Raw genomic sequence first — 16,098 nt, forward strand, 5'->3', positions numbered from 1 at the left:
AGAATTGATAATGGAGTTCATCCAACTTGGACTACATCTTCGAGCCCTGCTCGATCAATGGGGAAACCTTCATTCATTAAATGGCATGAAACGAAGAGAATACCATCATTAGTTACATAAAAGGAGTCTTATACCTCCCTTCTGTAAAATGGTTGAGAAATGGAGAACTCAGATGGAGAAATGGATAGCACCTCTGCATCTGTGGCATCAAGATGGGCTGAAAACATACAAGATTTGTCGAATTCAAACCAAATGCACTTTTGCCCCTCCTACACCACTTCTACCTCAAACTGCGTGCCCAAAAATCCTCTCTCTAGTACTTTCTTCATTCATCAGGCTTTATAATCGTTGTTTTGTTACAATGCTACTGAAATCAGAGTTTGTTGGATTATAATAGAATGTTGTTCTAATGGAGGATTAGTTGGGCACGATGAATCCGCCATTCCTTCACAACAAACCCTGAAATAGCATTTTTTTAAAACAAACAATACATGCAAAACACTGAAAAATCCGAAAAACTGGACTTCAAAATATATGAAATCGGGTCTATAAACCCATCGAGTCTGGCTCCTTTATTAGTGTCAGCATATCGCACTATTCAATGGCCCTTGTGACAGGGATCCGCCTATCGTCGATCGCCAATCACCATTATGCCAATCTGCTGATATGTCGATCTGCCGATCGCCAATATCGCCGACTAAATCTGGACTGTTGTTCTACCTTCCAATCCGATGGCGGAGATCGCATATTGCTATCAACATATCGTATCACTATGGCCCAAGGGTTCCTCCATATACCTTGGCATATGCTGATGTCGATTGCCAATTCCGATGTCGATCGTCGATGCCAATCACCGATACCGATCGCTGATATTGATTGTTGATTCTGATTGCCAATATCAATCGTCGATATCGCAATCGCAAGTCAGCTTTGCCCAGGTCCTGATATCGCGTGTCTGCCTTCCTTTGACCTGATATATCAGGGATTGTTGATCGGGGGTTCTAAGAGCCTTTCCTTAAGTCTGCCCTTTTGACTCCTCTGATTACAATTTTCCCTTTTAAGGCTTTAAGCTTATTTTTTGCAGAAATGCCTCCTTTTTCAAAGGAACAAAGGCAGACTCCTTTCGCGATAACTTCATCATCTGGACTCAGATTGGAGTGTCATTCACACCGTTGGAATGAGGGTGACGAGCACTTTAATTTGATGTCAAGATACTTGCTTTTCTACCACTTTGAATTTTGAGTTTTTCCATGCCATTGTATCTAAAGATCCACCTGGATCAATCCTCCCCACTAAAGAGCTTTTGGACCCCAAAAGCATTAGCACACTGTCTCAATCCACACTTTCAGTCACCTACATGTGAAACTGGTACATTCTTGCACTCATGCACACCACACATGACTCAACAACGCCTCCTTGCCAAGTGTTCATAACACACACTCATTGGCTAAGGATTACATAAAATGTAATTAATGCCTCAAATACTAATAAGGAAAGGCTAAAATATCGTTTTTGCATCCTTGAACTGATTCGAAACACACCATCATTTTTACATTTACTTGCAACGTACGATTTACAATGGTGGCCATGACAAGCTACTACCCCCAAAAAAACCAACTTAATAAACCAAACCACTCGGAATGGAGTGGATTTATCTGTTGAACATGTTCACCTTTCAACTCTTCTAGCGATGTTTCAAGAGCATGGAGTATCAAACACGAGGTTTGTTGGTGCCCCTCTTGGTTGTAATGACTACATTGATTCTTTCTCCTCAAGACTTTTGAGGCTGCCTTAGGGTGCTTTCCCTTGGTGTTCCTTGGATAAGTTTTCATGGAGCCTTCGCTATTGCTGGACTCTGAGGAATTAATTTCATCATCTGTCGTTGGTTGGTTACTGGCTATATTAGAGCTTTCCCCCAGCTCCTTTCTAGTGTATTTGAGTCCTGCATGGAACGACAATTCCTGGACTTTGATGGGGTTTATGATGCCTTAGCCTTTGATGTCGAGGCCCTTTCCTTAATACCCCATTTCCTTCATTAGTTTGGATCCAATCCCTATAGTATATTTTTCAAAGGCAACTAACTCATCATCATGAAAATCATATGAAATTGGAGCATCACCTTTTACCTGCAGATGCCTATGTTGCAGCTTTTCCAAGGCTGCATCCTTGGCTTGCAACTGGCGTAATAATCTTTGGTTTTCTTCCCTTGCCTCCTATAGAAGCCTCCTTAGCTTAGCATTATCTACTTTTGTGTGGTGGTTGATCTCCTCGGGTTCTTGGCATCCTACTGCGGGGAGTTCCTCATCGGTTGAAATCCTGGATTCATTGCGAGAATCAAACCCAAAATTTATGGCTCCTCTTGCGGTGATCCCAAAGGCTGTAAACTTCGTCTCATCACAAGAGTCAAACCCCAAGTCAATGAGCCTAACCAATGCAAATCCTGTAGCTGTGACCTTCTCATCTTCCTCTAACTTTGAATTTGGGCTTCGCTGCACGGTGGCAATGACCTTCTAGTTCCCCTTTCTATCATTCCTCTTAGATCTCAGCTCATGGTGCAACTTCCAGTAATTCTCTTCGTCATTCCCCTCTTTCTCACAATGTGTTCAAGAGGGCTTTAATCCCCTTCTCTTGGCTACTGCGGTTCTCTTTCAGTGGTCATATTGTCCATGTGTTCCCTTGTTTTCCAGATTGATGGCCTTTACACTGGCTGAGTCAATGGTAGTATGTTTAAACAATAATAAGGAATGTCTAATGTAGCTATATAATGACCCAATATACTTGGTTACTACTTCAGGTGAGCCAAGTGCAATGCCTAAATTAAGTGCTTGCTTTCTAAACTCCTCTATAAAACATTGAACATCTTGACCTTTGCCTTGCCTTAAATACTGCCAATTCATTAACGCTTTCTTCTTGTAGCCCAAGGGATAAAATCGTTCCTTTAACGCAAAAATGAAATCAGGCTATGAGCAAGATGGTTACCCACATTCTTGCTACTTTGCAATCTGCTCTCCCACCAGACGAGTGCGGTGTTGCTCAGCCATAGAGAGGCCAGCTGAATCTTTGCCTCATCCTCCATGATCTGCTGAATCTTGCAGTAGATATCAATCTTCCTAATCCAATTATTAAGCTTCTCTGCATTACTTTCACCATTAAACATGGGAAGATCAAATTCAGCATCCAATTTAAATAAGGGTTTCTTAGATGCATCCCTGGGATTTCTGTGATTATGGTGGTGAGAGGAAGAAGAAATTTCACTCATGGAAGGAGAAGGAGATGGATCTCCTCCGTCATCTCCATGTTCTAAACCTTGTCCTTTTGGATTTCTTTTCTTTGCACTTTCAAGTTTTTCAAATCTTGAGAATAGCTTCTCAACACGATCTGCCATTGTATAGGAGGTCTTTTGGAAGTTTACTTCCTCTACAAGATGAGGCTTGTCTTCTTCCATGTCTCTCCTTCGATGTGCACCCTACTTCTGGATCGAAAGGCTCTAGTTCCCCTTCGCCTCTTCAAAGCCTGTTTCTGCTTAGTGTACAAACATGCAATTAACATCTAAAAAGACAGGCTCTGATACCACTTGATCCATGAATCTTTTTCTTATAGATGTATTAAAAGAATCACATGTGAAAATTGCAGCTTAACCACAAAAATTTAATGTGCACATGAAAGAAGAAGAAGAAACACATAAGGTATGAAAAGAAGACAACAAGACTTTATAACGGAGTTCGTCCAACTTGGACTACATCTCCAGGCCTTGGTCGATCAATGGGGAGGCCTTCATTCATTAAATGGCATGAAATGAAGAGAATACGATCATCAGTTACATAAAAGGAGTCTTATACCTCCCTTCAGGAAAATAGCTGAGAAATGGAGAACTCAGATGGAGAAATGGATAGCACCTCTACACCCGTGGCATCGAGAGGGGCTGAAAACATATAATATTTGTCCAATTTAGACCAAATGCACTTTCACCCCTCCTGCACTGCTTCTACCTTGAGCTGTGTGCCCAAAAATCCTCTCTCTCATACTTTCTTCATTCATCGGGCTTTATAATCATTGTTTTGTTACAATGCTGCTAAAATTGGAGTTTGTTAGATTATAATAGAATGATGTTCTAACGAAGGAGTAGTGAGGCGTGATGAATTTTCCCTTGCTTCACAACAAACCCTAAAATAACCTTCTTTTGTTTAAACAAACAATACACACAAAACACTGAAAAATCCAAAAAACTGGAGTTCAAAATATATGAAATCGAGTCTATGAACCCATCGGTTCCATCTCCTCTATCGCTATTAGCATATCGCACTGTTCAATGGCCCCTTTCATGGGGATCTGCCAATCGTCGATCGTTGATCACCGATAGGATGATCTGTTGATCGCCGATATGCTGATCAACTAATCACTGATATTGCCAATTAAATCTGAACTGTTGATCTGCCTTCTAATCCGACGGCGGAGATCGCACATCGCTATCAGCATATCGCATCACTACAGCCAAGGGGTTCTCCCATATACCTTGGCATATGCCAATGCCAATCACCGATGCTGATGCCAATCGCTGACGCCGTTCGCCGACACTGATCACTGATTCTGATCGCCAATAACGATTGCTAATGTCGATCACCGATATCGTAATCGCAAGTCGGCTCTCCCCAGATCCTGATATCATGTGCCTTCCTTCCTCCAACCCAATATATCAGGGATCGCTGATCAAGGTTTCTAAGGGCCTTTCCTTAGGTCTGCCCTTTTGACTCCTCCAATTGTGATTTTCCCTTTTAAGGCTTTAAGCCTATTTTTTGAAGAAATGCCTCCTTTTTCAAAGGAACAAAGGCAGACTCTTTTCGTAATAACTTCATCATCCGGACTTGGATTGGAGTGTCATTTGCACCGTTCAAATTAGGGCGATGAGCACTTCGATATGATGTCAAGATACTTGCTTTTCTACCACTTTTAATATTCAGTTTTTCCATGCCATTATGTCTGAAGATCCACTTGGATCATGCATACTTTAACAAGAAGAGGAAACATAATGACAACTATGAAATCAAATAACATAAAGCACATTGATAACGGAGTTCACCCAGTGTACATTACATCTCCGGGCCTGGTGTCAAGAGTGGGGAGGTCACTTCATTAAATGTTGCAAGATGATGATGAGTACACGGTACATTTTTTTTCATTACAAGGATACACTTCCTCACCTAGAGTAGCATGTCTCTCCAAGAGACGTTCACCTATAGGAACTCTCACTCATATCGGCCCTCCACTAGCATGGAAGGATAAAAAATTCTGACATGACATGCCATAGAAGTATCCTTCAACATAATGGTAACAAGGATCTTAATAAAAAAATCATCATCTCAGCAAATTAAGAGAAAGACATGGCATCACTACATGATATACCTCCACTTCTGGGGATAACTTGAAAATGAAAAGCTATCTTGAGAAAATGGACATCACCATTGAATTTTTGGTGTGAAATTGTGTCAAACGACTATAATCTTGACCCTGTTATGACATCATCAAAATCTGGACCCTCAGGAATCTCCAAGATTCCCCCAAAGATTCCTTCCTTGAGATGGTTGAAGAATCCTCTGCTCAGATGGAAATTATAAGCACACTACTAAAATTTTTTAGTGAATATTCTCTTGGAATATTCTCATCTCGAAAAGAATGCCCTTCTTGGGCTAGGTTATGTGTGCATTATTTTGCTCCTCCTACCTTTGTCCTGTCGAATGACAGAAAGTGGGTTTATATAAAATATTGGGTGCATTTAACAATGGTCATCGATTGGCATATTGGTGAAAGTGGTAAATTGGTTAGGACTGGGTCGAGTTCCAACCTGAAACCCACCTGCTTCGATTGACGTGTTGCATATTTGGTTGCATTTTTTGGCATCTTATTTTGGAATTTCCACATGTTGTTTGGAGGGTGGTCAAGTGGGGCTGCCAGTGCTTGGGCATCCAATAGGCTGGGCAGATTTAAATCCCGTTGACCCCATCACATATTATACGACACCATTTTTGGGTGCCCATTTGTAGGGTGTTGGTTGGCGGGTCTACCACTGGCAGCCTGCCCTCGTATTAATATATAATAAAAACAATGAATCCGCTGGGGTGGCGAGGTGGGCAGCTCCCCCCCATCTTAATATTCTTTCTTTTTTTATAAACAAATTACACAAATAATTTCCACTCAATTTTTAGGGTTATCATCAAAATTAAAGAGGCGACAAATTCCCCTGTTCTGGTGGCTAGAATCGGTGAGCCGGAAAATTCCAAATTGTTGCCTCATTAGTGGTTTCTACTAGGCCTAGTTTGACCAAAAAATTGACTTTGAATACCTTAAAAAGATAGGGAGCACTACGATCTGGTTGTAGTTTGGATGAAATCTGAGAATTTTGATTTTTGAGTCTTTTCTAAGCCACTTATGAATTCTGAGCAACTAAAAGCTTGACTTCAATAACTCTGCAAAACCTTATGGGTAGAATATGCATATACATGACCAAATATTTAACCACCCTTTCTCTATGGAGAAACTAACAAATCATAACACATTGAAGACTCATAAGAAAAAAATTAATATAATACATCTTTTAGCTAACATGTAGAAGATATTATTCAATGGTAACACTAAACAATGTCTAGGGAAGCCTTTCTCTAGTGAACAAGGTGTTGATATATGCATAAAACAATCTCTTATTGCAAACAATATTATGCATTCACTGATGACTCTCAAACCCTTGCAACAAGTACAGTAGCATGAAAATATTTCCATACCTCTTTCAATACAAGGATTTCTCCATTATAATAGCAACAAATCAAATAATCAAGCTTACAAGGTCATAGAGACAGATCACTAGCATCGATGTATATAAACATGAAGATCAATAAACAATTGTTTCTAATCCCTACAAAAATCCTCATGACAGTCTCTTCAGAACAAGATAAGGCACATTTGTTATACTATTTTCTACCATAAACCTCTGCCAACCATACTAAAATGGACACTAGTCTCAACCTGATGCTTAAGCTCTTATAGTTTCACTAGATAAATGTAAGGTGTGTTCATCGTACGATAGAATAGATAAGAACCATTATCACTATTATATGGTGCACATTCACTAACAAATCTAAGGGAACCTTCAACAATTAAAATTCTTTCAAAAGTTTGACCGATCAGAACTGTAAAGGGTTCGATAATATTCAATTTCTCTAGAACTATAATGATATTCCAAAGAATTCTTATTTCTAACATGTAAAAAGATGACTTTTATACCAAAACCAAACCATGATATCTCTAAACGGTTTTCCTTGAGTTCACTGAATGGTCAATTACATCTGGGCCCTTGCACACTCGTGAAATCAATCCTGCAATAATTTGTCACTTATGGATACAACACTAACACTTTGGATTAGAACATGTTATCTCCATGCATGTTCTCATCACCACCCATCCCAAAAGTCAGGTTTTCTCAAAATCCTCTTCTCAAGAACTTTAAAGATCTCCGCCCCCCAATCTCTCTCAGCTGAAAATTCCCATCTAGTCAAGTCTTTCAAAGCCAATGGCTATTCTTATGGTCAGACATCCAAAGCACTCTAGTCTATTGCTCACCCTAAACCTAGAAAACCGGACCCCTCTCCCTCTTGTGGCCAAGTTACCCTCCTTTACATTAAACGGACCACCGATATTTTGGCTAAGAAAAGCATAAAAGCCATGTTCAAACCCAGCAAAACTCTCAAGAAATTGTTCTCTTCACCCAAAGAATTATCTAATCCAATGCTAGGAATAGGGGTTTATAAAATCCAGTGTTGTTGCGGTAAATCTTATATTGGTTAAATGGGTCATCCATTCAAATCTCTCCTCAAGGAACATATGCTGACAACAACCATAACCATCTGTCAAAGTCTGTCATCATAGAGAACTCATTTAAATCCAAGCACTTAATTTGTTTCAATCAATAAAAAATTATTGCTCCTACCCTTTTTACCACTCTCGCATTATATGAGAAGCCCTCGAAATAGAGAAAAATCCTGATAATTTTAATAGGGAAGATGGTTACAGGCTTAGCCAATCCTGCAAACCTGTCATCTACCATCTCACCCATGACTCTTGACCCTAATGCCTGTCCCCCTTCCATTGTACCTCCCCTTTTTTTCTCCCTCTTGTTGGCCAACTTAATTAATTGATGTTATCTTTATCTCTTGAATAAATTTCTATTCATCTTCAAAGTTTCTTTTTCCTCTTAACCCTGTAAAAATTTATTATTACCTCTCTTCCTTAATTCTTAACTTCTTCAATTTTCCAGCTCTAATTTCTATCCATCAAATATGAAATTCTTTATTGAACTATTAATAGTTGTCATCTTGTTGAATTTAAGCTTTTGTGATCCATATCAAGTTTTTGAGAAGATTTTTCAGTGGAAATCACATTATAATCTTAAAATAGCATTAATTTATCCACGTTCCAATCTTAAAAAATTATTTAAGTAATTTCAATCCTTTAATTAATTTTAAATAACTATATCTCACTAATTATTTTTAACATAATTCTCCGAGTCCTTCTTATTCAAATCATGTTCCTTAATTACTCAATTTCTATCATTTTTATTTATATGAACGAAGGAACCGGTCAAAAAATTTCAACAAAATCTCCATTCTCAGACATTATATTTTTTCTTTAATTTTAATTATTTATTGAAAGTTTTAACTATCTATTAATTGTTAATCTACTATCCTAAATTTAACATAGATTTCAACTATCTCCTCCTTCCTCCTTTAGTCAAAATTCTAACTTCCTTATCCTTTTTATTCAACTCTTGTCCCATAATTAACTAATCAAATATTATTTCTAATATTATCTCAACCTCTTAACTGTTACTCAATGAATACATAATCTAGATAGGTTCCTATATAAAGGCACTCCAGCACTCGTTTACTCTCAAGGCTGTCTTTGGTCCTTGATCATGGATGGAGTTTGCATCCGAAACATTGGATGGATCACTTATATCACACAGTTCCCTTCCAGAAATATATAACAATATGAATCATTGTGGAAGTCTTGGATTACTGACATGTTAAATCCTCTACTCGACTATAGTAAATGACTGCAGAACTAGTTGGTTCAAGGCAAATGGTCATTTTCACTTTCTTAAACCTGTTTTAGAACAAACGATAACATTTATAAAAGCATATGAATATCACTAATTCTAGAGTCAAGAAACAAATCTTCCCAGTGTGCACCATCAAACATATCTCCTTGGGTATTTATAGTCTCTCCACCTTATGATTACCATAGGAAAAATCGTTGATGTTTTGATGGATTTTGTTGACTAGATTAAATAGACTTTGATTACGCATGATCACATTAGTTTCTTGGTAAATTTGATGGTTTTTCCCATGGCCCTTTAATTTTCTTGACCTATAGGCATCATCGCGGGGATAAGTCTAGCTCGTTGGGATGATAACCACATGGACAGAATCAGCACCAAGCAAATATGTTGAATCATCACTTTGTGCTAGTTAACTCTCTTGTGAAAATGTGCTAATTTAAGGAAGATCATAGGTGCTCTGCCAAAAACTATGCCACATTTCTACATCACCTTTCCATGCACCTCCAAATCTTGTCCAACCTCTACATCCTCTTGCAACTCCTCTACAAACAGAAGACCATCATCACAAGCTCTTATACAACACCTCTGCAACCACCTGATCATAATGCATAAGCATGGTGACTTTTTAAAAGTAATGCCAACCTAACTAGCACCATGCTAGCAACGAGCTTGTCTTGAAAGGTTCCAGATGGGTAATTTGAAGGTAGAAATGATATCATCTACCATCTAGCTTTCCCACGAAATTTTGGGTTCTTTAAAATTTACTTCAAGAACTGACTATCCTTCAATAAGTTTTCCTAACTATGAAGTGTCTACTGATGGTTTTTTAATTTTCTTACAACACTCCCTAATTCTAGTATAGAATTATCAAGGGGATACTCATTTTCATACTTGGGTCTTAGTCTTCCAAATAATGTCCATCTCTACCCCCCTACCCTTCGGGAAAGTCTTGGTATTCACCTTCTACTAACGTAAATGATTCAAAGATCCTTGGACTTTCTTATGAGATAGGTGTTTCATGGAATTACATCTCACCCAATATTTCATCCTTTCAGAAATTGTTCTGAAAGTGGATTATTTATGTCATACTATTTTCTGAGATTTCACCCTTGGAGTAGATGATTCTACTTCTAATTTTGAAATTATTTCCTAATAAATTTCACCCATCATATGTATTTATTTATCATTCCTCCATGTCCCCTTCTTCCTGCACAATTAGCATTTTTTGGATCACTGCATTTCTCTTCTTCTTTATTCATGAATTCTACATATCTTAATTTGCATAAGAAAACAATGCCAACTATGTTTTCTTCTAGTTTAATAACCTCCTCGATAATAGTGCTAAAATGTTGGGAAATTTCATTATCCTATTAAAAACTATACAACAATTTAACATAAATTATTGACAAAGATAGGTCTTCTTATTTCAAGGCTATTGTGCATAGTATGTTGAGGAAGCAATCATTAACTAATATTAACTAATTCCTAATGTACTTTCTTCTATCATGATTCCACAAAATCAGACACATCCCACAATCAAATTCTAGTGCTTAGTGTAAATTGTTCCACAATTGTAGAAATTAAAAGAACACTTCTTTCCATTTTGGAATTAAAACCTCAATGTTGAAAACCACACTTGCATGAAAAGGAAAGCACTCTACACTCAGTTCTAGGAATGTAAATTACTCTTTGCAGGATGGAAACAATATTCAATCACTATTGATAGAAAGGAATTGAGACTCAGTTAGTGAGCACAATCAGATGCTCAATTACTTAAATGAAATATTTTAATGCCAAAATCAATTAGAAATTGTTCACCAATTCCAGGTGACATAACCAACTAGAAAATTGACATGTTACTATTGTAACTACATCAATAATTTTGGGCTTGAAACAGTAAAGGAAATCATTACTAAACAATATTAGCTACATGTAATAACACTACATAATAGTAACCTATAACAATAATTAGCAACATGAATCAAGTAAGAGTAAGAAATAATAATCAATATGTAACAACAACTTAATCAACACCCTATAATAGTAATAAACCATAGGAATCTGTAGCAAAAGGAAGTAACAATAGTAACAATACAACTGATTAAAGACTTATGATGGCTAAAATTAAGTAAGAATGACATATATTCAACAACTCCTGCAAAATGTCATGAGTAATAACAATACTTTAATCACATAAAAAATTAATAATAAATATTGATTTCAATTCCAAAAATCTAACTCACAACCCACAAGTTAATGAAACAAATAGTTATGTTATTTTGTATATTCACAACAAGCCTTGCTAAATAGGAGGGCTCTTCTTGCTTAGTAGGGAGCTGGAGGAAAACTCACAACCTACAAATTACACAGTAATTCATAAAATGATCCATGAACTTATTGAGCCTTGCATTAATGGTAAAAGAAAATAACATATTCATAGTTAGATAGTGATCCAAGATCATTTACTTATAGATGCATCAGAATTACATGAGATATATTTTATTAACCATGGAACTTAAAAGCACATAAAACAATGTGGACATAAAAAAATAATCATGAAACCATGACACAAAGATTTGATTATGGAGTTCATCCAATTTGGACTACGTCTCTAGGCCCTTCTCAATAGTCGGGATGCATTCTTTCATTAAGTTGTATAAAAAGAGATAAAATAGTACAAGCAACGTTCATTTACAATCCTTATACCTCCAAGATAGAACATGGACAAATAATGGAGAGCCCAGCTTCAGAAATAGAAAGTACCACTGAAATCCTGGTGAAAAATCATGTAGAATCACTTATCTGAACACCCAACTAGGAGAAATGAAGCTTATGCACCCTTTCAAAACCTCCCTATTGCTCAAGGCGAGATTCTGGCCTACTGCTAGGTGAGGTTATTGTTGTTCAATGGTTTTTGAACTATGCTAGTCTCTACATTTTTCTGATGCGAACGGTCCCTTATATAAGATGGTGGCTAACTTCTCAACCCCTAGGCAATGCCTAAATAAACGACAAGTTTAGCAAGAAGCAGTTCGTACACAAAGGTTTTCGAGCCTGAGATAGCATATAGGTGACAAACCTTTCATATATGGAAAAACCTCCAGAACCTCTTAACCATCAGTGGCTCTTAACATTGGCACTTGAATCAATGTTTTCAATTGGCGGTTATTATCGGTGGATAGACCCATGCCTTTACAACAAGCGCCCTATGATAAAGGCGGACCTGACGGGCTGTTAGACCAGAGTACATAATATATCGGGTCAGGAAGAATGATTGCAAATCACAATCTGTGGGACCAGGGTGGTACTCTATGCAACTGCTTCAATTTGTGAACTTTGATTGCGATATCACAAATTGCAACCTGAATTTGCAATTGCGATACATAAAATTGCAACTTGGCTTGCTTTGGGGCTGATTCATTCACTCTCACCTTCTTGTGATCTACAATTGCAATTTATCACATCGCAACACTGACTTGCTTGGGGCTGATTCTCTTAAGCCGCAGTCACTTCATTCTGTGATCTACAATATGCAGGGCCAATGGGAGCCTGCCACTTGACGCTTCCTCATTCGCTGAGAGTTCTGCCACGTCATCTTCTCCTGCCACTTGTCCAAGTCAAACATGAACTTTGACTTGCTCTAACTTCTTCATATGAGCTCGAATTTGAGTGATGTTCACACTGTTGGAGTCAGGATGATGAGCGCTTTGATCCGATGCTAAGTTTATGAAGGTTATACCACTTTGATTTTTGAGCCTTCTTAACATGCCACTGGTACCTTTTTAGAGATCCCCTTGGATCAATCCTCCCCACTAGAGCTTTTGGACCACAAAAATCTCTTTTAGCAAATTGGAAAGCGAGGAAATTTCTCCCTCACTTTTTCTTTCTCCATCCATCTAGACTTACTTGGATGCATTCCTTTGAAGCCCACAAAAATGTACTCGACATCTCCCCGTCCTGAAGTTTTGGTTTTCCTTTCAAATATGTTATCTTCGAGAAACTTGCCTAGATACTCTGGTGCAAAATCATCCACTCTAGAAATTTATGCAACCTCTTTGGTATCCATAATCAATGGAGGTTCATAAAGCTTCATCATTTCAACATTCACTACTGAGTACATTTCCATATAAGCGAGCAAGTCAAGATGAAAAACATTATCTCCAATATTTGAAAATACGGTGAAGGGACCATATTGAATGAGTGTCAATTTCTTCCATTCTCCCATCATTCTATCCTTACTGATGTGGATCCATACCTTGTCCCCAACTTGAGACTGGTGGTCAACTCGGTGCTTATCATGTGTAGCTTTATACTGAGCCCAACTCTTCTCCAACTGCTCTTGTTCTGCTTAATGAATCACTTGTATCCGCTGAATAAAATTCCATGATTTGTCCCTATCACCTCATACATTTCCATCTTCATCTTTCCAAAAGAAAATATCTAAGGGATCCCTTGGTAGATAAGCAAAACATGTCTTGAACGGTGAGCTTTGTGTGGATGAATGTGTTGCTCGATTGTATACATGTTGCACATAAGGAAGTTTTTCATCCCACAACTTGGTATGTTTTCCACAATAGCCTCGTAACAAGTGTACCATGTTGCGGTTTATGACCTCTATCTACCCATCGGTCTATGCATGAAATTTTGTACTTCTTTTTAGCTTAGTGTCCATCATTCTCCACAAGTTGGTCCAGAACTCTCCAAGAAAGTGAGAGTCTCGATCTGACACAATAGATGTGGGCAACCAAAAATGGAACTAACCATGCTGAAATGAAGGATAAGAAGTCTTCTCAACAGTGACCTACCTTTTATAAGGCATTAAAATACACATTTTACTAAAACGATCCACAATGACATAAAAATAGTCGTGACCTTTCCTAGACATAGGAAAACCACCTACAAAATCCTTGGACATGATTTCCCATGGTCGAATTGGAATAGGGAGTGGTGTGTAGAGCTCAAGTTTTCTATTAGAGGGCTTTTAAACATAACACAAGACACAACCCTTTAAAAAAGAAGTCACAATGTTTTTCATATGAGGCAAAAAACAAAACCTCTATAAATGACATAAAGTTTTTTCAACCCCAAAATGACCAAGCACAAGAGAGGTATAAGCCTCTCAGATTACATGTACCCTTTCATCAATGGGTATGCACAGTTTTCCAAGGTGATACAATAGTTTTCCCTGCAAATAATAATTGTCCACCTACGATCCACGAGTCAGTTTTGCATAAATCTCTTTAAAATCATCATCGTTAGCATATTGTTCCAGATAACTTTCTAATGATAAACAAGCGTTTTGCAAAACTACAGATGAAGAAATAGAAGGGTGAGAAAGCATATCTGCTACTTTGTTGTTGGCGCCCTTCTTGAATTTTATTACCACATGAAACTCCTGGAGGAATCCCATCCATCTGAAATGACAGGCTTGTTAAAGCTTAGTCTCTGACTGAAGGTATTGCAAGGACTGTTGATCCATATGGATGATGGTCTCCTTGCCAATTAGGTAGTGTTCCCACTTCTTTACACTCTGAACCAAGGCATACAACTCCCTATCGTACGTGGGATAATTCACAACAGCCTGGGAGAAAGTATCTGAATGGTAACATACAGGCTTCCTTTGCTACATCAATACAACACCTATGGCATATCCACTGGCACCTGTTTCAATATCAAAAGGTTGTTGAAGGTCTGGTAAGGCTAGCACTGGTGCTATGGTGATCTTCTCTTTCAGCATGTCGAAGGATTTCAGCCACTTTCCTCCCCACTGAAATGATCTCTTCACACTTGTCAATGCATGTAAGGGGGATGCGATAATAGAGAAGTTCACAATGAACCTTTTCCAATACTGTACCACACCCAAAAAGCTTCAGACCTCTGTAACATTTGTGGGCTCAGGTCACTTCATAATCACATCTACTTTAGAGGGATCTATTTTCAATTTCCCATTACCCACTCTCTAACCTAAATAAATGAGAGAGGTCTTCCCAAACTCACACTTTGATAGTTTTACATACAATTTTTCATTTTTCAGAACATCAAGCACTTTCCTCACATGACATACATGTTCATCCCATGTCCTACTCTAAACAAGAATATCGTCTAGATATAAAAGCACAAAATTATCAAGAAAAGCCCTAAACAGATCATTCATTACCCTCATAAACGTGGTCAGAGCATTGGTTAGTCTGAATGGCATCAACATCCATTCGAACAACCCCTGCTCAGTTTTGAATGCAGTCTTCCAAATGTCTTTTTCTGCAACTCTAACCTAGTGATTTCCACTACGCAAATCCAGTTTTGTAAGATAGATAAAATTTTTCAACTGATCTAATAATTCATCAATACGAGGGAGAGGGTATTGATTCTTCACCGTAATTTTTTTAGCACCCTGTATTCTACGCACATTCTCCATGTGCTATCTTTCTGTAGAACCAACACGATCGGTGAGCCGCACTGAGAAGAACTCGGTCTGATGACCCCTTGATTTAGAAACTCCTACACCTGTTTCTTGGTCTCCTCCATCGCGATAGAAGACATCGTGTACATGACAATATTTGGTAAAGGAGGATCCTATTGTAAATAGATCTCATGTTGAATTTCCCGTTTTGGGGGCAATCCTCTCGGTTCCTGAAACAATCCATCATAGTCACAAATAATTTCAAACAATTCTTCCTTATGATGAGGATCAAAACCTTTTAAAGCGTTAGTCGTCTTGACCTCTTTCTCTCTCACTACCATGAGAATTCACCCTTTGCTAGAATTAACCAGTCGTTTAATTTGTCTTGCACTTACAAGGCTAGTAGTGAGTTTTGTATGATGAGCTCTGACTATATATTCTACCCCATCCTTCATGAGGTGGTATTTATTTTCTTTCCCAAAGAAAATTGCCTTTTTGTCATATCAATATAGACCTCCCAAGATAATTCCATAGATATCCAAAGGAAAAACATCTAGCTCTACCTCATCAACTAATTTGGAAGCAATAACAA

The sequence above is a fragment of the Pinus tabuliformis genome, chromosome J (assembly GCF_031772625.1).
Source record: "Pinus tabuliformis cultivar Carrire ecotype Pingquan chromosome J, CPIR1, whole genome shotgun sequence".
Classification (NCBI taxonomy): domain Eukaryota; kingdom Viridiplantae; phylum Streptophyta; class Pinopsida; order Pinales; family Pinaceae; genus Pinus; species Pinus tabuliformis.